Source organism: Phoenix dactylifera, chromosome 18 (genome assembly GCF_051530095.1).
Source record: "Phoenix dactylifera cultivar Ajwa chromosome 18, Ajwa_hap1_PhDact_Kaust_v1.1, whole genome shotgun sequence".
Taxonomy (NCBI): Eukaryota; Viridiplantae; Streptophyta; class Magnoliopsida; order Arecales; family Arecaceae; genus Phoenix; species Phoenix dactylifera.
The window spans coordinates 1,903,646-1,927,547 of record NC_143207.1 but is presented as its reverse complement, the minus strand read 5'-3'; the positions used below and the strand labels follow the sequence as shown (position 1 = coordinate 1,927,547).

Sequence of the window (23,902 nt, the reverse complement as noted above, 5' to 3'; positions counted from 1 at the left end):
CCAGGCGGACAGGGAGCTTTGGATATCCTGTTTTACCATTACAAGATTATTTGAGATGTTAGCTCATCACACTTCTCTTCTGATTAAACCCAATAATTATATCAACTGCTTATTATTGGTTGCAGATTGCAGTCAACATAAGTTTCACAACTGATGGGGCCAGATCCAGTAAGGCATGGATAAGCACGAGAAGTAATTTCATCATAAATAAAGCTGACAACAAGAAAGTCACCAAAGCCAGCCCAATCCATCAGCTTTCCTCTGCATTGACTTATTTCTCTGTATTAGTAATGATGCAGCACATAAGACCTTACAAACACCCCGCATGCAAGTTTACAGTAAGCTCTTGAGCCCTTGATTTAAGAGGACGGGCTGCCACCTACTGCTTTTTCTTCCTACACCTTGTCATCATGGAACCACCACCTAGTCTCCTTAGGAGACCTACCGTTCTTACAGTTTCTAACATAGCGGTCGTTATCAGCAGGGCGTTGCTGCAGTCAAACAGGTTTAAAAGCAAAAGAATGACGAGAACGGAGAGAGTGCAACAAAAGAACAAGGAATGCAAGAGACATGGAAATAGGCAAGGACCTTTACAGTCGAGCTTGATAGCATGGATAGAATGCTAATACAAACAGAACTTACAGTCATTGCTGGCGACCATGAATCATACAGTATATCTGCCACAGAGCCAACACTAGAATGTCAAAACTTACAGAAAAAGATCTTCTTAATTGAATATTTGTTGAATTTTGGTAATTGAGTTCTGTCTCGTTGAAACAGAACACTCCACAGCAACTTCATATATTTCATTGATGAATTAATCTAACTGAACCGTGAGATTTAAGTTAACCCGTAAAACTACTCCTATTCTTTTGTTCCAGTTGTCATTGATGAAAAGGGAATGGAAAATAGCCGAAATAGGGTTGCATAACCAGTTCGAACCTATAATATTCCAAAATCCAACCTAGGATTAGACTGTATAATATAACTGAACTGTCAGGTTTGATTTGGGTAGTTAAATTCTGTCTGGTTGAAATAAACCACTCGACAGCAACTTCATATAATTCATTAATGAATTAATCTAACTGAACTGTGACATTTAATTCTAAAATCCAACCTAGGATTAGACAGTATAATATACGCTGAAACTCAACATACACAAAAAGAATATATAGATGTCAACGGCATGATTGTCTAGAGAAAAAGGATAGGATGAAAAGAATATTTAGATGCCAACTATCACAAATACATTTAGCAGCCTTGAGAAATGTCATTTTGTGTATCATCATATGATATTCGAAAGGACAGAAAGCTGTATCAGGAATATGTGCAAGATATGGAACTTGATTAGTTCGAGTATATCAAAAAAACATCTAAAGTTAAAGATTCAAGCAGTAAGTTAATACAATAACTAAGAATTTTTTTTCTTAAGTTTCTTGCATTTTGCATATAAGCAAGATACACTTCCACTCAAAACATACAAAGACCTTTTTTACAAGAACCCTAGTTAATTACTCTAAGATTGGGGTACTTCAAGGCCTTCATCAGTATTCCCTTTTTTCTGAATACATACAAAATGCACCAGACTTCGAACATATGAAACTCATAAAATATCCCTCAGCAGCCTGAACCTTATACCAAAGTAATGCACCTGCTTCAAAATCTTCTCAAAATTTCGAACCTACTCCCGCTTCCTAAGAGCTTCCAAGTGTTTCTAAAGTATCCTCTTCCCCACATTCACATCTGGACCCACTCTCACAACCAGACTTGCTCCGGATTCTGCCAAATGAGAATAACCCTAGCTTCGTCCCAGCTAAGGTATTCTTGGAAACCTTTAGCATTGTTCCCAACCAAGTCTCAGAAACTTCTAAAAATTCTTTAGACAATTTGCAGTCAAGTAATCTAAGGTTTTGTGTGCTTAATCCTCACATCTTATGCACATGCATCATCACACTCTTGAAAAAGCTTTACTCTAATTCACATTAAATTCTAACTACTGCAACTTAACTACTTTATTTCCTGCTGCACTCACCAATCCATCTCAATGTGTTGATTTAGCATTATTTTTGAGCATTTGGACCCTCTTTATAGGTGAACATTCTTATGCCCAAAAAAATCAAACATGTTTTACATTCTCTTCAGTCCCCAAATTGTTAGTATTGTTTAGCCGTATATTCTTCCCCCAAAAGGATTAAGGATGTGGTAGTCCTTTGTTCCATGGGAACAATGTTTAGGCTGCAAAGCAATGGATGTATGCGCCCATTACTGTATATTTGCCTAAAAAAATGAATACCTTTTTGAGTTTTTTGAAAGAATCCAGAAACTAAAGTGTACTGTAAATTTCTATAAAGTGGGCTTTCCTATCTTTGTTTTGGTTCACATAGTGGACTTAGGATTGTTTAAAAAGGACGGTTTTAGGGGAAGCCACTAGTTATGTTGCAGTCAACCCTTCGTTCATTCGAAAGGGGCAAGGTGGACTAAAATGCAAAAGGAATGACTGAGCTCAATCCCCATTGAGTTGCACTCTCCAATTTCTAATCACATCTGTGGTTGGGTTGAAAAACTGACCAGACCATGGTAAGGTATTCCCTATACTAAGAAGTATCGGCAGCAAACCAAGACTTTACGGAACAATGTACCAAGACATAATGATAAAACAAGAGTAAATATGGGGGTGTACCACGGTAATTACCGTACCAAGACATGACTGGTACCTTCCAGTACCACTGTATTTCAAACCTTGGTAGGTAATATGCACATATTGTTACTCCCATGCCTATGGATATCATGTGTATCATCATATAATAATCGATAAATTGCAATATAAAAAAAAATATAAAAAAAAGAAAAAGGGAGGTGGAAAGACTATTTTTCACGTATCTCATCTAGTCTCTCATATAGATGCGACCACTACTAGCACAAGTGGCGCAAGACGTATCTGATGCTCGTTTGGAGCTTTGTAACTATAACTGGGGGTAGAAGCAGGAAAGAGGGATCAAAAAAAAATATAAAATAAATGCCTAGGAAGCTAGCATAGAGGAGAGATTATGAAGGATTCTGAAATGGGCGTGTCACCTTTGGAGAATATCTTTGACTACTGGGGTTTGGAGGTTTATAGCAACAGCTAGGATAGAGCTATGCATCCATGTAGCACTCTTTGGCATTAGGTCATCCACAGATACAGGTTGGGCATGTGGGAGACTTGAGTTGGCTATTTTCATCACATGCATGGTAAGTATCAAGTATCAAGGATGGCAGATCATATGCATGGTAAGTATCAAGTAGTTCCTTAGAGAAAACATCATTATGAATTCTTCTTGCTATCCTTCTAAATTTCTTGATTCTGGTTTCATTGAGTAGTAGCGTGCAACTTTTGGTTACCACTGTTTTCATTCTTGAAACATTTCTTTCCACTGTAAAAATAAATTTCATTAAACTTTCTGCATTTCAAGAACGATTTTGGAGGGGTGGATCTGTTTGACATAAAAAAGATCATTTTGTTGAAGTCCAAAATGAACAAATTCTCCCTTGACTTTTCTTACTGTTAATTCTCAAAATGTCAAGTTTTAAATTCTTCCAATATTATGTTATTGGTATAAATCATAACCATCATATTTGACCTAAAGCATTACCAACACATTGTCTTGTTTGAATTTTTCATGATATTTTCTCGCCTCATTTTCCTAGAGCGGTGGTTACTAAAGGTTGACCAAAACTCAGCAAATTTACTCTTTAGATTTCCAGTTTGGAGGATCAACTAAGGATGTCATAGGAGTTTACATTAATACTTGCCAACTAAGGACTATGGAGGTGCATGCTTGGCCATGTGGCTAAACTTCTTTGTCCTTTTGGTGTATGATCAAGTAAGGACACGAGAGGGACAGCATTTACATGCGGCAAAGTAGGGAGTTAGACAGATTAGTAGGAAAAAGACCAAAACTCATGACACAACTTAATGTAATTGTACATTTGAAATTATTGCTTCCTTCAGTGAAGGTACCACACTATTTATTTACAACTCATCCAGCTAAGGAAATAAGCCAACTTTTCATTTTGTATTCTGCCATTTGCCTATGACTTTTATCTAAAAATGTTGCTATAAGTAAATCAAATTGAAAAGGGAATATTTTGTTGGCTTTACTTCTCCAACTTCATGAGACCTCCTAACTTTATAAAACCACCACCTTCATAGTATTATCACCAAAGCAATAGGTCCCACCAAGCAACTACAAACATCGATCAGTACCATCTCCAATACCATTAGCAGTGTCACCATCTTCACCTTCCATCTGATGCATAAAAGCTATGGAACCTCATGTTTGTCAACAAGCACCATTTCCACCAAAATTTGATTGCTAGAAGCTGGTCCATGAAGCCCCACTGGAAAGCTCTACTTATCTTCATTAGGTAGATTTTTCTTTGTTATCCTGGATCTTTGGTGAGCCTCTTTATATATGGTTGAGCACACAAGATCTGAAAGAGTAGTTGGAGGTTGCAATACGCAATGATGTGCCAATAATTAAGTTGAATTGCAAGCAGCAAGAACTCCTCCTTTCCCTCCTCTATCTCATTTTTCTTTCCTTCTTCTGCCCTTTTTTCTCAACCTGGGTCATAGATAATGGAGAAGGGTAGGGGTGATGTTCACAATCAAGCCTCTCCATAAGGGTCTTCCAAGCAGTACTAAAGAAGCATAAGGCTAGAGAAGAAAGAGGAAAAAAAAAAATAGGTTAGCACCTATAAGGCATGCCAACCAAGCAAAGCAAGCATAGCGTCTTGTACCCAACAAACACCAAACCAATATTTTCAGGTCCAGATCATGTTAGCATAGCATTTTTCATTTAATTTGCAATTGACAAGATTGGGGTGCAAAATTCCAACCTTGTTCTCCCATAAAAAGCTAATAACTCAACCTAATGCCTTGTGTGTGCTTATACGGCCATGTCCTCATGTCCATGTATTAAGGTTGTCATGTTGGATTCTTGAGGATACTTGGATACTTTACACCCATCCTTTTGGACTCTCAAAATAGGAAAAATAAGATTCCACAAATCATTACTTCAAGGGGACTAGTTGGCCACCTTTAGTTCCCTTATTTGAGTCCACTTTGGATGTCTGTAGGAAAGACAGCAGCTGGCTTTTGACCAGGGTCAATAGGCCACATTAATCAACTTGAGTCCAATTAGGACTCTACAATAGGAAACTAATTAATCACATACTAGGTGCCAAATAAGGCATAGTACATCTAAAAACAGAAACTAAAAATCACAAAAAGAAATCATATAAATAATGGAGCTAGAAAACACTAAAATAAACCAACCATAAGCCTAAGGAGGCAAATAAGAACCTTTTTCAGGTGGGCTTTTCTTTGATCAGCAAAGGGTGGCCAATGCAACATGGCTGCTCCACTAAAATTTCTTAGCAGTACCAACTAAGCATTTAAGAAGAAAAAGGAAAGATAAAGAAAAACAGATCTTAGCTATGAACCATAATGAACCATTTATCTTTTCTTAAACATAACCTTGTAACATACGACCATCTCCTGAACTCTGAAACTTCAGGAAGACCCTCCATCTTCTTTTTCTTTGAAAACCTTGGGGTTTATTTGGATGCCCAAAATGAACAATCACACCCATGTGATGCCTCCTCAAAAGAACAAAGATGTCGAGGAGAGGTGGTATTAAACGAGAAGCTTAAGCATTCCAAGGAGACTGCCATGCACCCAATCTCTAAAAAATAGGATATAAAAACCGAAAAACAATGTCATTTTCCATATCCATATAAAAAAAGGAAGATGGGTTCTGTTGCTTCTCCAATCTCTCAATTTTTCTCAATAATCCAGACCTTTTCCAAAAGTGTTTCTCATCTAAGGAGATGTCATATGTGGATGGGGTCCAAAAAGGCCCTTAGATCTATCCAAATATGTCCTTGTTTCTTCTGCAGGACACTCTTGCTTACCTTTTGTAGTGTCGCTTATTACTTTAGGACACACATCAGCAGACCTCACTGTCATTTTAGAGCTAGAGGGTATGATTGGAAAAGAAAAAGGAGAGGTGTAACACCAGGTGAAGTCCTGCTGACCAAAGATCGATTAATGCACACCTATGGAGGATGCTATTGATGAAAGAATCAGTCAAGAAGGCTTTCGATTGTCAATTAAAGCAACATGGGCCGAATCATGCAATACAAAAGATAAGATGGCATACTTGGCCAACATTCATATGATCAGCACACCCACTAAGCAGATTAGAGCCTCCAAGTTGCTTAAACAGTTCAGATTTTTAGTTTATTTGATGTTTAAATGGTTTAGAGTCATTTAGAGAAGCTTTATTAAAAATAGAAATTCTATTTTTAAAGGTATTACTGTTCATGGCACTACTCATGCCAGATTACCATTGTTCTGATAGAAGACCAATTAAAGCCCTTCTACTTTTGGTTTTCCTTTTTTTCCGACGAAGCCTCTAAGGGTCCTATTCTGGGTTAATATCTTGCGGTCAAATTACTTGGTTTCCAAGTTATGCATTAGATTTTAATTGAATCCTAAGTTGTAAATTTTTTAAGAATAAAAGATGAAAGTTAGGGAACATTTGTAGCCAGATGGTTTTCATTGAGCGAATATGAGAACTGATGTATATGAATGGTTTGAATGATTGAGGAAAAAAAATCTCTTGGGCCACGTTTTGATACCTTTAGTCCATACAGCTCTGTTTCTCTCTACTTCTTCCACTCTAGTTTCTTTCCTCACCTAATCTATCATATCTTACCCTTGTCTTATTTTTCTTCCTTTTCCATTAAACTGCAGTGGATTTTTCACAACATACAATTTTATTATGCTTAGTTTCTTGCGTTAACAAAGAAACTGATATCAGATTTTCCTATTTTGTGCTGAGATTATTTGATTAAATGATCAAATTTCTGCTATCTTTACATTATAATTTTTCCACTTACGTTCTGACCTCCTGCACTCCTTTCCTCAAACGTTCAGCAGAAGAAAGAACTAATCTTGTAATTTGAGTTTTTTGTTATAAATCTTTTATGGATGATCTTTGATTGCCCTAAACTTTAAAGGCCTTCTTTTTCCCTAGAAGTGTTACCTTTCTAAAGTTTAAAACACAAATTCTCCAAGCTTTTAATTAAATTTAAATCAATAAATTTCTATCTATCATGTTTTCTGCATCCATCTTAGCCCTTTTGGTCCATCATCGCATTTTGGGCCATTCCTAAGTGTTCTTGCATCACCATGGTGTCATAAAAATTGGGAATTATGTAAGAGCCTGCATAAAAGATTATTCAGATGATAATTTCGTCCAAATGAACAAGCTCGGCACTTGAATCAATAGTATAAAAAGCTCAAACAAACACTTGGATCTGAAGCTAAGCGGTCCAAGAACCCAAAATTTTTAATATAACTAAATCTTAAAGCAAAATACCAACTAATATCGACAACAGATCAAAGTCTTATGTTGCAAAAATTTTGCCTCAAGATCCTTTTGACTTTTCTAGACTTTAACGTCACTATGTAATCATTAACAAAAAATGGCAAAGATCAACTAGTACCTAATCCTTAAGAAAAGATGGTAAAGATCAGCTACGACAAATGGACACTTGCAATACTATTGGATGAAGCAATATGGTGGATCCATCTTATGATAGAACAGATTATTCCACAATGAATTTAAAATCATAGTAGGATTTTAGTTGTTCCTTTAACAACAAAACCTATGAAGTGTTCTTCAAGAATCTTCTCATCCTTTCTCATGAATTATTATAAGCATGAATCCTATTTTAACCTTTGAATATTCATGAATCTTCTGTATGGATCTTCGAATGACTGAATCATCCAGTTACACTATCTATGCATCGATTCAATGGTCCATCCTATAGCTTTAAACACAATGCTAAGGCAGATGATAAGTTTGATGTCTAAACAATACTTAATATTACGTTCCAAGAAGCAAATATTATCAAAACTGGCAATTGGCAGAGGAAAATAAAATAAAAAGAGAATTAGCTTCAAGATTTCTTCAAGTCTCGCATATAAATTTATGGGCTAAAGAACAATTAAATGTATTTTTCAAGAAGAAATATCAAATCCAGCAAATAATAGAAGAAAAATATTAGAATTCTGAGTAAGCTTAACCTTTAATCAAGTCTAAAATTTAAATATACATATATATATATATACATATACATATATATATACATATATATATATATACATATATATATACATATATATACACACACACATATATATATATACAGACACCAATATGAACAGTCATTTTTTACTTTAGACAACACCTTGAGCAACCAAGATCTGAGAAAAGCTCAATCACTTCACAACAAAGAAATAAAGGTATCGTTTGGTAAGAGCACAAGGAAAATGGGAACGAGGAAAGTCATGCTAAGTGGCATAGCTATGACAGGAAAGGTTCGCCGCCTTGGTACCGGATTCTATACCAGTACCATCCTATTATAGTATCGGTATGCGGTATAGTACAAGATAGTAAGGCATATCGAGTATCCATATGATACAAGATTGCATACCGGTCTAGTACAGTACGGCTGATACGGTACAATATATCCGGTACAATACGGTATCTATTAGTACGACAAACCTTGATACCATGTGTTTATGCCAAATTTGTTTGGTTATCCAAAATATTAGAATAAGCCAAAAGTTGGAATAAACTGTCCATTTTTTTTAAATGGCAAAACTCCTACTATAAAAACACTGTTCTGGGATCCTGAGAGTGAGTGAGGAGGAGAGAGAGTGAGTGACTCGGGATGTGTGCCTAGGTGCGTCAATTCTCGTGCGGTGGGTGGGGACTTTTCCCAAACGGTTGGTGCGCGAGGAGTGGAGGGGGTCCACGGTGTCCGATTAGGGCACTGTAGAAGATGGCAACGAAGGGCCCCGTGGAGCTGGAGAAGAAGGAGACGAGCTCGGGGGACAAAGGGGAGAAAACCCATCCGAAGGCGCCGGAGATGGGCCGGACGTGGGCGAATGTGGTAAAGGGCTCGTCGAGGGCTCCGACCTGGACCAATCACCAAATCACGACAGCGGAGCTCGAAGCTTTGAAGCGACGGTACACGGATGTGGTGGAGATCTCGCCGGAGAAGATGGAGGTGGCCCGGGCGGCGTGGCGTGATACTGCGGTGATTATGGGGAGCTTGGGTCGTCGCGTACCGGTGGAATGGATTAGCCGGGAGCTGCGAGCTGCTGGAAAACTCGACTACGATGTCGAGGAGTTCATGCTGGCGGACGAGACCTTTGCGTTTCGATTCCGGAGTGAGAAGGATCGGGAGGCGGCCATGGAAGGCGGTCCCTGGTTGGTGGCTGGTCAGCTCCTGACCATGGAGCGATGGCGGCCGAACTTCGTTCCGGGGACCAACAAGCTGTGCCGGACGGTAGTTTGGCTTCGGCTACCAAGTCTACCGATGGAGTACTGGACGAGGGAGCTGATCTGGGGTATCGCGGCGAAGGCTGGACGACCTTTGGCGCTGGACAAGGTCACCGACCAGGGCCGGAAACTCGGTTTTGCCCGTGTCAAGATCGAGGTGGATGCGGGGGTGCCGATCAGGCCGGGGACGTTCATCCAGGTAGGAACCGACCTACACTGGCAGGTTTTCCGTTATGAAAACCTGCCTGGATTCTGCTACAAGTGTGCTCGGTTGGGGCACGGGGAGGGGGCTTGCCCCTTTCCTCCCACGGCCCCGGCGACGGCCGGAGAACAGGGAGAACAGAGCTCCCAACGGACTGGGATGGAGGAGCCCCCCCAGGGGCTGTCATCTGAGGCGAAGGAGGGTGATGAATTGGGGAGTCGGCTTCCCTTCGGCCCGTGGCTGACAACAACAAAGATATGGCGACCGAAGGCGAACAAGCCGATGAAGAAGGCCTCGGTGGAGAAGGTCGCTCAAACAACACCGGTGCAGGATCCTCCCTCTGATCTGGGGCCGAGGTCTCCTATCGCTGCGCCGAATCTCCCTCTGTCGCCCACGAACACGGAAGGTTGGCAAAAGCCTTCTAAGCTGGCTAGGAGGAGGTCGCCGGAGACGAAGGAGACGGGAGCACGGGTGTCGGACGCGGAGATGACCCAAACTGGTGGGGTTCTGGGGTCTGAACCGGAAATCATCAAGGGGTTGGGCTCGACCACTTGTCTTGGCCAGCAGGGTGGATCCGACTCGGGACGGGCCAAGCCAAGCCCAGGCCTGCCTCTCACTGATGGGTCGGGCCACGGGATAATGGGCCTAGATGTTGCTACTGGGCTGGCCCATGGACAGGGCCCAAGCCCATTGAAAAGGGCCAGAAGCCCAGCCAAGCGGAAGGGGGCTGTGGGAGTTGGTAGGGCTGAGTCGACTCAGTTGCCCCGATCGATCTCATCGCCCTCCTTCGATGACCCGTGCCTACGCCGGAGGGAGGATGGTCGGAGGCACTTCCGGAGTGCCTCCCTGCCGCCGGTGAGACCCCCTAGCCGTCCGACGTTGGGCGGTGCTCCACCTGCTGCCGGAACGGTTGGGACCAAGCGTGCGGAGGACGGAGCGCCCATGGCGAGCGGAACGGCAGTGGCAGGCGAGACCCTAGCTCAGCGTGAGGGTGTGGCCGGCGATGGCAGCAAGGTTCAGGCCAAGGAAGTGCTGGAGGGCCTGCACCACCGGAAGGAGCTGAGCTCGGCTAAAGCTTCACAAAGGGAGGTGGTGTCCATGCCGTGTCAGAAAAACAAGGGGAAGCTTAAGATGGAGGACGGGGACGGTGCTCTCAAACCTCTGGCAGCTCCGGTAAGGCTCTCCCCAGCCTCTTCTATGGTGGTGGTGATGAGAAGCTCTCTAGGGGGCACGGGACAGGGGTCTACTTCTCCCATCCAGGATCATGGGAAGGTGGCTGATTTGCTGCGGGCGGCGATCCAGGAAGGTGGGGATTTGGGAGAGGAGGTTAAGCCTCATGAACAGGGAAAGAGAAGCCCACGCAGACAGGGCAAACACTTATCCCACTGTGTTATATGAAGATTTTAGCTTGGAATTGTAGGGGGGCGGCCAAGCCTTCATTTTTGTCGTCCTTCAGGAGATTTGTGCAGCTTCATTGCCCTGATATTTGTTTTCTTTATGAAACACGGGTATCTGGAGAAGGTTTGCGTCGGGTGCAGCGGCGCCTAGCTTTTGATTGGGATTCCTTTGTAGTAGAATCCCAGGGCTTGTCTGGAGGTATTTTGTTGTTGTGGAAGCGGGGAGTGGCCTCTGTAGATGTCTTTCGCAATTGCACTCAGCAGGTTGTGATGGTCATCTCGGAACCAAATGTAGCTCCGTGGGTCCTGTGTGGGGTCTATGCCAGTACTGATTACCGGACGAGGAGAGTCCTTTGGGGCGAGCTGACCCGTTTGTTGACTCAGGGGATCCCGACTATGGTGGTGGGTGATTTCAATTGCATTCTTAGCTCCAATGAGAAACGTGGTGGTAGGGCCTACTCCGACTTTGGAGATAGGAGGGAGTTCCGAGAGTTCTTGGATGAGACCGGCCTCGTGGACCTTGGCTTCTCTGGGCCGCGATTTACTTGGTGTAACAACCAGCTTGGACGAGCGAGAGTATGGGAGCGGCTGGATAGGGCTTTAGCATCTCCGGACTGGATTCAGCGATTCCCATCATACCAGGTCAGTCACCTTGCTCGGATCGCCTCAGATCATTGTCCTCTTTTGATTTCCACAGCGTTGAGCTCCAGCCATCATAGCCCATTCCGATTTGAGAAGCTGTGGTTGTCATACCCCCAATCCTGGGAAGTAGTTAGGAGGGCCTGGGGCATGCCAGTGCAGGGAGATGCTATGCAGAGGGTATCGCGCAGACTGGAGCTTACTAAACGACGCCTTCGCAGATGGAACCGGGAGGTTGTGGGCAACATCTTCAGGAGATTAGAGGAGGCAGAGGGGTTGATTGCGGAGCTCCAGGGGAGGGAGGATCGAGATGGAGAGCTTGAGGAGGAGGAGATGGCAGAGCTGCGTCGTCACTTGACCTCTCATCACTCGTTACTGCATCAGCATGAGATTTTTTGGAGGCAGAAGTCGAGGTCGCAGTGGGTCAAGGAGGGGGACCAAAACACTAGTTTCTTTCATCAATCGACGATCATCAGGAGGCAAAGGAACATGATACGATCATTGAGAGTTGGGGCGAGCCAGCGAGTGGAGGAGGACTCGGCAGTGCGACAGGTGATGGTTGACTTTTTCAGATCCAGATGGACGGAGGCAGGGGGGACTTATGTGCGGGGTCAGCTCCCCAGGCCGGCAGCCAGAATTGAGGAGGCTGATAATGAAGCATTGATTCAGCCTGTTTTAGATACAGAAGTGCAGGAGGCAGTTTGGGCATTAGCAGGGGACAAGGCCCCAGGACCGGATGGTTTTCCACCTTTTTTCTTTCAGAGATATTGGAGTATTATTCAGAGATCAGTGGTGGAGGCAGTGCAGCTATACTTCAGTAGGGCAGTGATGACAGATGACTGGCAGGCTACTTATATTACTTTGGTTCCGAAGCGACGGGATGCGTCGGAGCCCGGTCATTACAGGCCTATTAGTTTGTGTACCACAGTGTATAAAATTGTGGCGAGGCTTATGGTTGGGAGGATGAAGGCTCTGTTGCCTACTATTATCAGTCAGGAGCAGGGTGCGTTTGTGGTTGGGAGGAGTATATCAGATAATATTTTGCTAGCTCAGGAGATGATGGGAGACTTACAGCGAGCTTCGAGGAGGCGATGTTTGATGGCAGTAAAGCTGGACATGGAGCGTGCTTATGACCGGATCCGATGGGAGTTTCTCAGACAGGCATTGGAGAGTTTTGGCTTCCATCAGATCTGGATTGACTGGGTTCTCGGCTGTGTGCAGGGGCCTAGCTTCTCCATTTTGGTTAATGGTACGCCTTCGCCTTTCTTTCGAGCTACTATGGGGCTTCGTCAGGGCTGTCCTTTGTCCCCATACCTATTCATCATCTGCTCTGATGTACTATCCCGTGCTTTACATGTAGCCTGCGAGGACCGGGTGCTGGCTGCTTACAGTCCAGCCCCGGGTGCTCGCCCTATTTCTCACTTACTTTTTGCAGATGATTGCCTGCTTCTGGCTAGGGCGAGGGTGAGGGATGCGCGAGCCATCCAGAGGGTGTTGATGGAGTATTGTACGGCGTCTGGGCAGAGAATCAATCGCCAAAAGTCATCCATACACTTCAGTCCGAGCACGGAGCGGAGGGTCAGACGGGAGATCAGGGCGATATTGGAGATACGGGAGCAGGAGGGGGCACTGGACTACCTTGGTGTCCCCATCACAGGGAGGAGGCTGAGGATGGCGGAGTGCTCCACTTTGATACAGAGGGTGCAGAGCAGGCTCGAGGGTTGGAGAGCCTCGTCACTCTCTATGATGGGCAGGTTGACGCTCGTTAGGTCAGTTCTCTGCTCCATGCCTGTCTATATTATGGCCCATACTAGTGTGCCGAAGACGGTGCTGGTGGGGATAGAGCGGCTTATGTGTAGTTTTCTGTAGGGCTCCTCTGGGAGGGGCCATGGGGTACACTTGGTGGCCTGGGAGAGAGTATGCCTTCCTCTGAGGGAGGGTGGTTTGGGGGTGCAGTCTCTGTTGGCGAGGCGGGAGGCACTCCTGGCGCGACGTGCAGTGCAGACTGTTCTGGAGCCACATGGTCTCTGGTGTCAGGCCATGATAGCGAGATATGGTCGGCCAGGCTCAGCTGGGCAGGTGGTGGGCGGCCGGAGGGCATCTTTCATATGGCGTGAGGTTGGGAGGTATATACCTATAGCACTGGCACATACTAGGTGGCTGATTGGCGATGGACGGAGCATTGATGTGATGGAGGACCCTTGGGTGGATGCACTTCCGCTGAGGTTGTGGCCGACGATGATCAGTGACGAGGGGCCTGTGGGGCTCCAAGTGCACGACCTCCTTATGCCTGGGGAGGCAGAGTGGGATGTCGACAGGTTGGGCTAGTTCTTCGGAGAGCACTTAGCAGAGCGGATTCGAGCCCTCCCCATCCCGGGATCGGCAGGTCCAGATGTTAGGGTTTGGAGCACCACTTGTAGGGCCAGAGTCAGGGTTGGTGATGTCGCTCGGGTTCTTCAGCAGGAGTCAGACCTGGGTAGGGACTGTGGCTGGATATGGAGGTTTGGGCTACACCAGAGGGTTGCATTATTCCTCTGGAAGGTAGCATGGGATCGTTTGCCGACGAGCTTGGAGCTGAGCCGTCGTGGAGTTAGCATTCCTCCTTTGTGCCAGTATTGTGAGGCAGATGAGTCAGTGGATCATGCACTATTCCAGTGTGTCTGGGCGAGGGGGACTTGGAGGTTATCCGGGATTCAGGAGGCGGTCTGGAGCCGGAGGGATAGTTTTTTGGAGGAGGTCCGGCGGTGTTCCATCTCCACCCAGATGAGGTCTGTGGCTATTAGGGCGTCCTGCACAGCTTACCAGGTATGGATGGCCAGGAACGCCCGTGTTTTTGGTAAGCCTAGCCTGTCCCCACGATTTGTGATGGAGAGGGCTTGGGCTCAGGCAGTAGAGTTTCTTTCTGTAGATCTGGATCATAGACCTTTGACAGCTCAGGACATCTGGGGCCCCCATTCTGCTTCGGCAGCTACTCACACGGTGTTTTTCACCTGGGAGCCCCCACCCCCAAGTTTCCTCAAGGTCAATTTCGACGGCTCAGTCTTGGATGGAGGTAGGAGAGGAGGAGCAGGTTTTGTTATTAGGGGCCCAAGCTCCAACATGGTGGCAGCAGGGGGTTGTCAGATCTTCGATACCTCGGTCCCAGGGGCAGAGCTGCGGCGGCTTGGATGGGATTACGGTATGCACGACAGGTACTTCAGGCGAGCTCCATCTTCCTGGAGGGTAACTCAGCCACCGTGATTAGTTGGATCCGGAAGGGCCCTCATAGTGATGGAGGAGTTCACCCTTTACTCCGTGATATATGGTTGATGGTGAGTGAGGGGTTTTCCTTTCAGGTTATGCATCTATATCGTGAGGCGAATGGGGCGGCAGACTGGGTGGCGGCGTATGTTGCGAGCCACTCAGGAGGCACCTTTTGGGTTGGTGGGGATGACGTGCCTGGAGCATTCCGGGACCTTTTGTATGCAGATTCTGTTGGGTGTGTTCGTACCCGAGTAGTATGAGTTGCCCGTTTTAGCAAAAAAAAAAAAAAAAAACTCCTACTATAGTACATTTCATATGATTTAATTAATATTTAAAATTTAATTTCAATATTAAAGATTCATAATATATATTACATATTATAATATTATAGTATTATAGTATATTAATTATTATAAAATATAATAAATAAAATACATTATATGGATATGTTTCGTGTTATAACATTAATATTTTAAATACGTATATCAAGTAACAATATTTTGTGTAACAATAATATTATATTAATATTATATTATTATATAATATTAGTATTGTACAACATTATTGTAGAAATATAAATGCTTCATAGTAATATAATAAAAATATATTATAAAAAATCAAGAAAGGTGGCACCATTCTGAACCGTCCGGTTCGGAGCGTACCGAACTATACCAGCGGAGGACCGGCATGGTTTCACCCCCGTTTTGATATTTCTCCTTCTCTCGGCCTCTTTCTCCCCTTCCCTCTTCCTCTCTCTCCCTCCCTCTCTCTCTCTCTTCATCTCTTTCCTTCTCCCTCTTCAACTCCCATTTATCGGTATGCCGTGCGTTAGGATGGCACGGTACCATACCAAGCAACCAATATAAATCCAAATACCAATACCATCGACCTTGATAAAAATTATTATCATATGATAGTAATACATTTACTATAACAAATATAATATGAAAATATTGTTATATTGCATTAATCTTATTAATAATTATTATAATGTACAAGATATATTAAGATATTATATTATATGATATAATATCACAATATTATAACATTTAATATTGTAGTAATAGAATAATAATATTTTATATTAGTAGTATATATAAAATGTATATTATAACTGATATTGATTGTTATATTGTAATATTTATACAATATATTTGATAATTCCAAATTAAATTCAAGAGTACAACCTAAGAGGGTGAAATGGGCATAAAGAGTGGGCATAAGGCTATTCCAAGATGGACATGGAATAGGCTCCGCCCAAACAATGAGCATAAGAAGGGTTAATGGAGCAGAGCCTATTCCAGGTCTATACCTATTTTTTACAAACGGGTTTTATGCTCCTACCAAACGCCACCAAAGGTTTTAAAGGCAGAAATGAGTTCAACATAAGGGAAGCAGGCTAGTATTTTATCAGATTGAACTTGTATGTAATTAGTCCTAGAAGCAAAGAAGGAAAATCGCATGAGGGAAGAAGATGGCAGTGGAAGGTTTTCAATAGAAAAGGCAGCAGGATGGTCAGGGTTTGGGAGAGCAGTTTAGGTCCTAATCATGCCTTGGGAAAGAATAAAAATGCAGCAGCCACCCATCAGACCAGTCCATATTTTGCATAAATAAGAAGAGGAACACAAATGCATGGACTAAAGTACCAGCCAGCATGCACAATATAGTGCAGTGTCTAATCAGTTTGCGGCACTAGCACAGTAATAACTGCATGCCAGTGCTTAGGACTCGACATGCGCCAAGCTTGCCAAGCACTAGTATATCATAGAACGACATATTGTGCTTACACTAATCTGGCAGCCACCAGCATGCAATACCTCAGTACATGCATTAGAGATGTTTATTATCACCCAGCCAAAAGGAATGAAGAATATAAGGGGCAGAGAAGATAGGAAAGAGAGGGTGTATGAAAGAGAGGTGTAGTCTGTTCTCATAGAAAAGAGGAATAAGAAGAAGAAAAGAGAAGGAAGAAAGAGGGAATGGGTGTCTTCCCTACTCTACCTTTGCAGTGTCCATAATACTTGGGCATCATAACAAACCTTATTGCTTGGACATATGTCTCTTTAAGCCCTTAGACACATATTTCTTTCAGCCAAGCATCCCTCTTAATTATCCCCTTTTCCAGGTGAATCATGACAGATAATATTTAAATATATTGAAACAAGGACCACCAATTCAGTGATCATGTGCTAGTCGCATGCACATGATGACTTAAAGTGGGATGTGGACCCCCTTCACATGATAGGTAAACTAACCTACTTAAAAGATAACAGAGCTCAAATACACATTATACAGCTTAAAAACAAGCAAAAAGAAAAAAGAAAGCATAATGCTCGAATCAACTCCCCATGGGTGAGTAGAGCTCATCCCTGTTAAACGTGCCTCAATAAATCATTGTTACAGGTTTTCGCATTATCTTCCTAGTTCCCAATCATCTACCTAATGCTATATGTCAATGAGCAGCCTTTGCATTGAATAATCTATTGTAAAAAGTGTTGCATCATGTCTAAAACATCAGGACATCAAAAATATCCTTAATCTCCTCCTCAACTAATCTAAATATATATAACTGACATAGAATTGACATTAACAGGTGATAGTGAGTCTAATCCTCATTCCGACATGTAGCAAATGCTTATATCAGAGCTTAGCATCTCATGGTTTTTCTTTCTTTTTAGATAAAAGAAGAGAGAGATGGCTCAAGGCCTCCGAAATGGCCCTTAAAATAGTATTCTAAAAAAAGACTAGTCTGAGCAATAAAGTACCATACATTCTACAATAGCATTTAAAAGCTCCATGTATTTGATTTAGCCACTTAACCCCAAAACAATGAGAAATTGTTTAAAATTCAATACATTTCTGAGTTCTACTTAAAAAATGCAGGAAGATATTTGAGTGCACTAGCTTAAGAAAGAGCTTCGCAATTAAATCTAATGTATTTCTTAACACTTTAACTTCAAGAAGTAATAATGTATCTAGGCATGTTTTCACCAGTATACTTAATGAATTACAATGAAATTCAAATGAACGTCAACATAACGTTGTCAAAACTATGGACCTAAAGAAGCTATGTCTCACAAAATACTGTAAAATATGGTGTACTAACTATTCTTAGCTTTTCTCATTATTTTATTCTAATCTTTCAATTTCTTTAGACTTATTTCTTTTTGGTCTAAAATTTATAAACTTGGTGTCAAACTTTCAAAATCACCAAAATTGCCGAAACTGAATCTCCACAAACCTGACAAATCTGAAACTGAAATGGAATGATTTTTTTCAAACTTGATCTGCATTCATATGTTGCCTCTTTACACCAAATATGGCTCAACTTTAACTTCTTCAGTACCACTTTGTAAACTTCATAAATATCGTAGACATAATAATTAGCATCAGAGTGGTGCACTCCCACATATGGCATAACTGAGAAGTCTAGGACAAGAGGTATGTGGTAGCACTAAAGAGCTTTTCATCTTAATGTGTTTAATGACCAGCTTATGCAAGGTCAAACTGCACTAAGCTGGTCTCTTGCTTGCTAAATATCTTAGAAGATAACCACGGTGGAATTAACCACCTCAAACCAACCATCTATATGGGGATTATGTGCACTATTAGCTTGTAAGGTAGTTCTCAACTTAAATCACAAAATCCAACTATGACACAAATACCCAATGTCCTTATTAAAAGTGAACAGCCAAGGAACAACATGCAAATGTATTCCTTCCCTGGAAAACAAATCAGCATCATGTAATGTACTGGAGAAAGGAAAGATATTGGATAAGTGCCTAGTGCCACCCAGCTACATAGATGTGGGAAAAGTTGTAGATAGGAAGGAAAGATAGATAATAGGTCTGGTTGTATATAAGAGAGAAAAACGAAAGAAGGAAGAGAGGTAGGAATAAAAAAGGAAAGGGTTTCTCCTGCTCATGGTAAGCCATACCATAACAAATCAGGTGGTACGGAGCATATCGTACCATAACAGTTCAGTACTGGTACAAAGTACAGGTGGCGTACCGATACTTGGTATGTCGAACCGGCCTTTGTACCGGGCGTACCGATATAATGACAAGATCGCACCAATATAGGGCTCAGTACTGAGACGGCATACCTTGCTCCTATCCTATTGGTGAAATGTCTTAAGTATTTTTTATTTTTTTTTAATTTTCAGTGGAAGGAGCGTGGGTAAAGGGCCACACATATAAAGTAGTAGTAGTAGTAGGACAAGCTAACATGGCAAACCCTAATACTTGCCTCAATCTAATATAAGGATGATTAAACGACTTCGTTACCACCATTTAAGATTCTAATATGTGGTGTCCCAACCATGATCTTGTTTTAGCAAAGCATCCCTTTTGATGATCCTCTTATTTGAGTTATGCGTTTATATAACAAGATCCAAATGCAAAATAATTAACCCAAAATAACCAAGAAGAAGAGCACGAGTCTAACAAAAATGAGAGAACAATCCAGTTTACTAATCTTTCATCCTTTAAATGCATAATACTATGTGGACAAAAAAAAGCATTTAACAACTGCATAGCTTTTTCAGCAACCACAGTATCCGATAGAAATCCCCAGCATCCTTCTAAGAACCAGAACACCAATAACTAAAAATATATCCACGGGCTGCCATACATAATATAGCATATCATAAATCTCGTGAAGAAGATTTATGAATACACCATAATAACATTAGCAAAAGACTATGTAAAAAATAAATAAGTTAATAAAGGAACAAACATAGCAGAGTGGAGGGTTACCTAAACAAATATGTCCATTGCTATAAACATGAGGATGCAACGGTGCGGGATGAAGAAAGATGACCTGATCATCAAACATATGCATATGCATATATATATATATATATATATATATATATATATATATATATATATATATATATATATATATATATATATATATATATATATATATATATATATATATATATATATATGCATATATATCAGATAACAGCACCAATATATACGAAACCAAGTGCCAAAAAGACAAAAAAAGGGATCGAGAAAAGCGGTCGAATCTCATCACCTGCGGAGCTTCCATGGGGTAATGCTCGGGGGAAATCGACCTGGAGCTTGTAGGTCTCGTTGGTGTAGAGCGTCCCGGGGGCGCCGACCACTTCGATGATCCACCTTGTGATCGAAAGAAAAGAAGAGGGTTTCAAACCGAATTGATCAAAAGAGAGGAAAAAAAGAAAAAGAAGAAGGTGGGTGGAGATGGAGCTCTGGGCGGCGAAGACCTTTCGAGGTTGTCGGTGGCCTTTTGCTTGAAGCCGACCGGGGGATTGGCCTGCCATTCCTTCAGCTCCTTCTGGAGGCGATTGCTCGCGATCTTGCTCAAAGCCTGGAGAGCGATAAAGAGACAAGTAAAGGGGAGAGAGAAAGGGAGAGAGAGAGAGAGAGAGAGATTAGGAGAGAGAAAGACCTTCTTGGAGGGAACGGAGGAGCTGGTCATGCTTCGGGTGAGAGCGGAGGGCGGAGGGCGGAGGGATCGAGGGATCGCCGCCTGTCTCGCGCTTCGAGTATGCGCTGGTAGAAAAATAATAAACTAAAGCGACAACCACATGTACTCAAATTTAGAACCAGCAGATATGGAGAGCGGCGAGAGGTGGGGGTGATGGGTCCCACCAGTGGCCGAAGTTTGGGGCGATTTGATTCGTTTGTTGGATTGCTTGTGAAACATGTTTGTTACATTAGCATTTCTATTTTATTAGTATGGTGTATTTGCTCCCACGAGTTTTGCGGCCGCCTGTCTGGCAACCGGCTGGCAAGCGAACACGGGTGGCACTTTTTTGTGAACTCGTACTAAGCACGTGCAGCACACGTGTTACGAAGATTGACATCAAACGATCGCACAAAAGTAATTAAGTGTGGAATTCTGCGAAACATGGAATTTCCTTCTTATAATTCAGAGTCTAATCTTTGAGAAAGAAAGAAAGAAAGAACTGGTGGGAAGATTGGAGTTTTATTCCTCAAATTTAATACTTTATTCCTCAGATTAAGAAAGAACTGGTCGTCGTGTGACTACTTTAGGCCATGATAGGTTGTTGGAATTTGCATAATTTGCACTTCTAGATTTTAGCCAACTAGCCAATGGGTTGATCTATCTAGATCTCTTAATCTAGTTGTCTATCAAAAAATTCAATTTTAACATCCATTTCTTAGAGATCTAAATCTATATATGTGATAAGAGCTAGGATGAGGTGCATCGAGGTAAATTTAATTACTGAAGAAAGGTTTTCTCAAAATTGATTTCCTCCTTTTGGGTATAACCTTTGGCCACACGACAAGATGCATACCTCAATGGATCCATCCACCTTGTATTATATCTGAAGTAACCATTTGTTATTGATCATTTGACGCCCAGGCAGAAGGTCAACAAAATCCTGAAACATAGTTTGCTCTCATAAACCCCATTTCTTCCTCCTTCATTTTAATCTGCTCCCTAACAGCAGCAAGATAGCCTCTTGAAATATTGGGGACACCTCAATATTTTTGGAGCTACCATGAATGCTTCTCTCTCAATCTCAAAACGACGATGAGAGATCCGACTACCAACGCTTTTATGTGGTTGCAAATCATCTTGATCATGCTTTGTTAGAGCCAATCCACTCGGTTTGTCGCTTCCACTCACCCCAAGAGGCTAAGGAATTATCTCTTATTTCTCAACCGGTTGGCTAGATATGCCAGGATTTAGATCTTCTATTTTATAAAAGTGGAAAGTCCTCGGTACGTAGCTCCGCTTCTGCTAGAAAAATCATCTAAATATATAATATCACACTTCCATCGGCTTGTTCTCCAACGAACACATAATCCTTGGGATATTTTAGGTATCTAATAAAAATAGACTTTTTCCTTCTAGGGCCTAGTTTAATATATCTCTGAGGAGCGTTCCTAACAAAAAAAAAATATCAGATTAGCTATACCAAACATTTGCTAATGTTTCTTCAATTCAAGGAACATTGAAAATCCCTCAAATCATATTATTGCAGGAAAGCTTGGTATTTTTTTATAATTTTAAGCTCAAAGACATTAACAGCGATCATGTCAAAATTGAAACAACTGATATGAGATCTAATAGATCATTGCAGGCTATTTTATTATTGATGGTGGTAGGTCTACATATCTAAGTCCATATTGGTTTGGTTTGAATATGATGTTATTGATATACTGTGTAATGGTGCATTAACCCATCCTTCGTCTCTTGACCCGCAGCATCAATCTTTTGGACATATGCTTGGAAAGCGACCTATGTGGGTTTAACCTCATTTAGCCCTAACAACCTATTACATCCCTAGTTATATTGGTGGTTTGTTTACCTAGCACCAGCATGGCAATGACACTGCAATTAACAAGCAGCTAGTGATGTGCCAATACTTTCTAATAGGCGCAGATATAGCATGTGCCTTATTGTTTCAACCGCACCAGCTTGCACTTTTGGTTGTGGTTTAAAGTACTCAAGGCACTTGTGCAGTTTTACCCAAATAAAAAAAAAAAAAAAGCAATTGTGCAGAGATAAAAAAAAAATTAAAAAAAAGTTTAAAAAAAATACTTAAGCCGCGAGACTCCAGCTTGTGTGTTTTTCCTTTGCATTTATATACCCCCCTTCCAGGAGAGAACAATTAAAAGTGGGGTTAGACTAGATACAGATTCACTCGGATACAAAAATAGATTAAAAATATGTCAATTTAAGCCTGGCATATTTATTAAGTGAGTCAAAAATTTTAATTCAAGCCTGGCAGATAATCTAACCCGACCTACAATGATTGAATCAAGTTAAACGAATTTAATAGTTAAGCATTATCACCTCGAAGAATAATTAAATCCATATTTAAACCAAATTCTTCAAACTTCATAGTAGGGAGATCCATATAAACTCCAAATCAGAATATATCTGAGTTAAAGCTTCTTAACAATGGAAAGAAAGAAAAAGATAGAAGAAAGAAGATACGATGTACATATTCTCAGGAGAAAAAAAAAAAAAAGAGAGAAAGAGGAGGAAATCTTCTAGTGGGGACCAAGGAGAGGCCCAACAAGAGATCACCTAAGAGAGGAATATCCACATCTCTCTCTCTCTCTCTCTCTCTCTCTCTCTCTCTCGCACGCGCATGCGTCCGGGCACCCAAAATACATGTCACTCTTTTTGACACCTAAAAAGTAGAGGAGAACAAGTATGATGGGAGCTTAACAAGTGTAAAGTCCATTTCAACATGACAAGTAGTTTAAGCTAGCCTTCAACATGACACCTAACGTCGATTTTCTCTGGAACCAAATGCAAACTAAACTAGAATTGTAACACAAGTTTCTCTCCATAATTCCAGATTTCAGCATGATGCAACATTGCAAGCTAGCTTGTTAACTCTTAAGGGCCCCAGTCTCATGCTGAAATTAGCCACCCCTACATGCACTATTCCTTGCTCTGAGGCTCCATTCACAATTGGGTAAGACATTAACTCCTGAAGTGATTTACAATGAGCATGAGACAACTAATTAGTTTGACCATACTAGGATTTATTGTTGTAGTTTCTGTCATACCCAAAACAAACATGCATAATATTCAATACAATGGGCCAGGTTAGGTGCCACAAAAATAAGCCAAGGCATTTGACATGCAGGCTGGCAGGCCCTATTTGCATCTCAACTTGACCCCAAACAAAGCATGCAAGTGGCGTAATTTCATCACCCAGAGATGGAGCAACCCATAGGAGATACAATTCCAGCAAGGGATCCTCAGATCTGAATTTTATCCCTCTTTCCTCCTTCCCCTTGGATTTTCTTCCTAGGAATCAGAGAATCCATATAGTGGTTCGAGTTAAATGAACGTCAAATTCACAAAGATGGGCTATTATTTTGTCACGAGTCATTGAAAGTATAAGGAAAATTTAGTGAGAGAATATGCGGGACCCAAAAAATACCCTAAGCAACCAAACAGAGCATAATTACTTGGGAGTGATTAAAACTGACAAGTTCAGAATTGTAGCAAAGCTCAAGCATGCTTAAACT

General features: G+C 41.9%; 1 pseudogene across 1 annotated transcript; it reads right to left on the bottom strand.

The window, feature by feature from the left end:
* Positions 1-227: 227 nt before the first annotated feature.
* LOC149750867 (putative ubiquitin-conjugating enzyme E2 16) lies at positions 228-23,677 on the bottom strand (annotated as a pseudogene). Its single transcript, XR_016399033.1, has 8 exons — positions 20,325-23,677; positions 20,140-20,243; positions 19,929-20,032; positions 19,640-19,703; positions 4,566-4,696; positions 4,235-4,289; positions 589-677; positions 228-491 (listed from the first exon to the last, which is right to left on the bottom strand). The product of XR_016399033.1 is annotated as a putative ubiquitin-conjugating enzyme E2 16 (transcript).
* Positions 23,678-23,902: the final 225 nt, after the last annotated feature.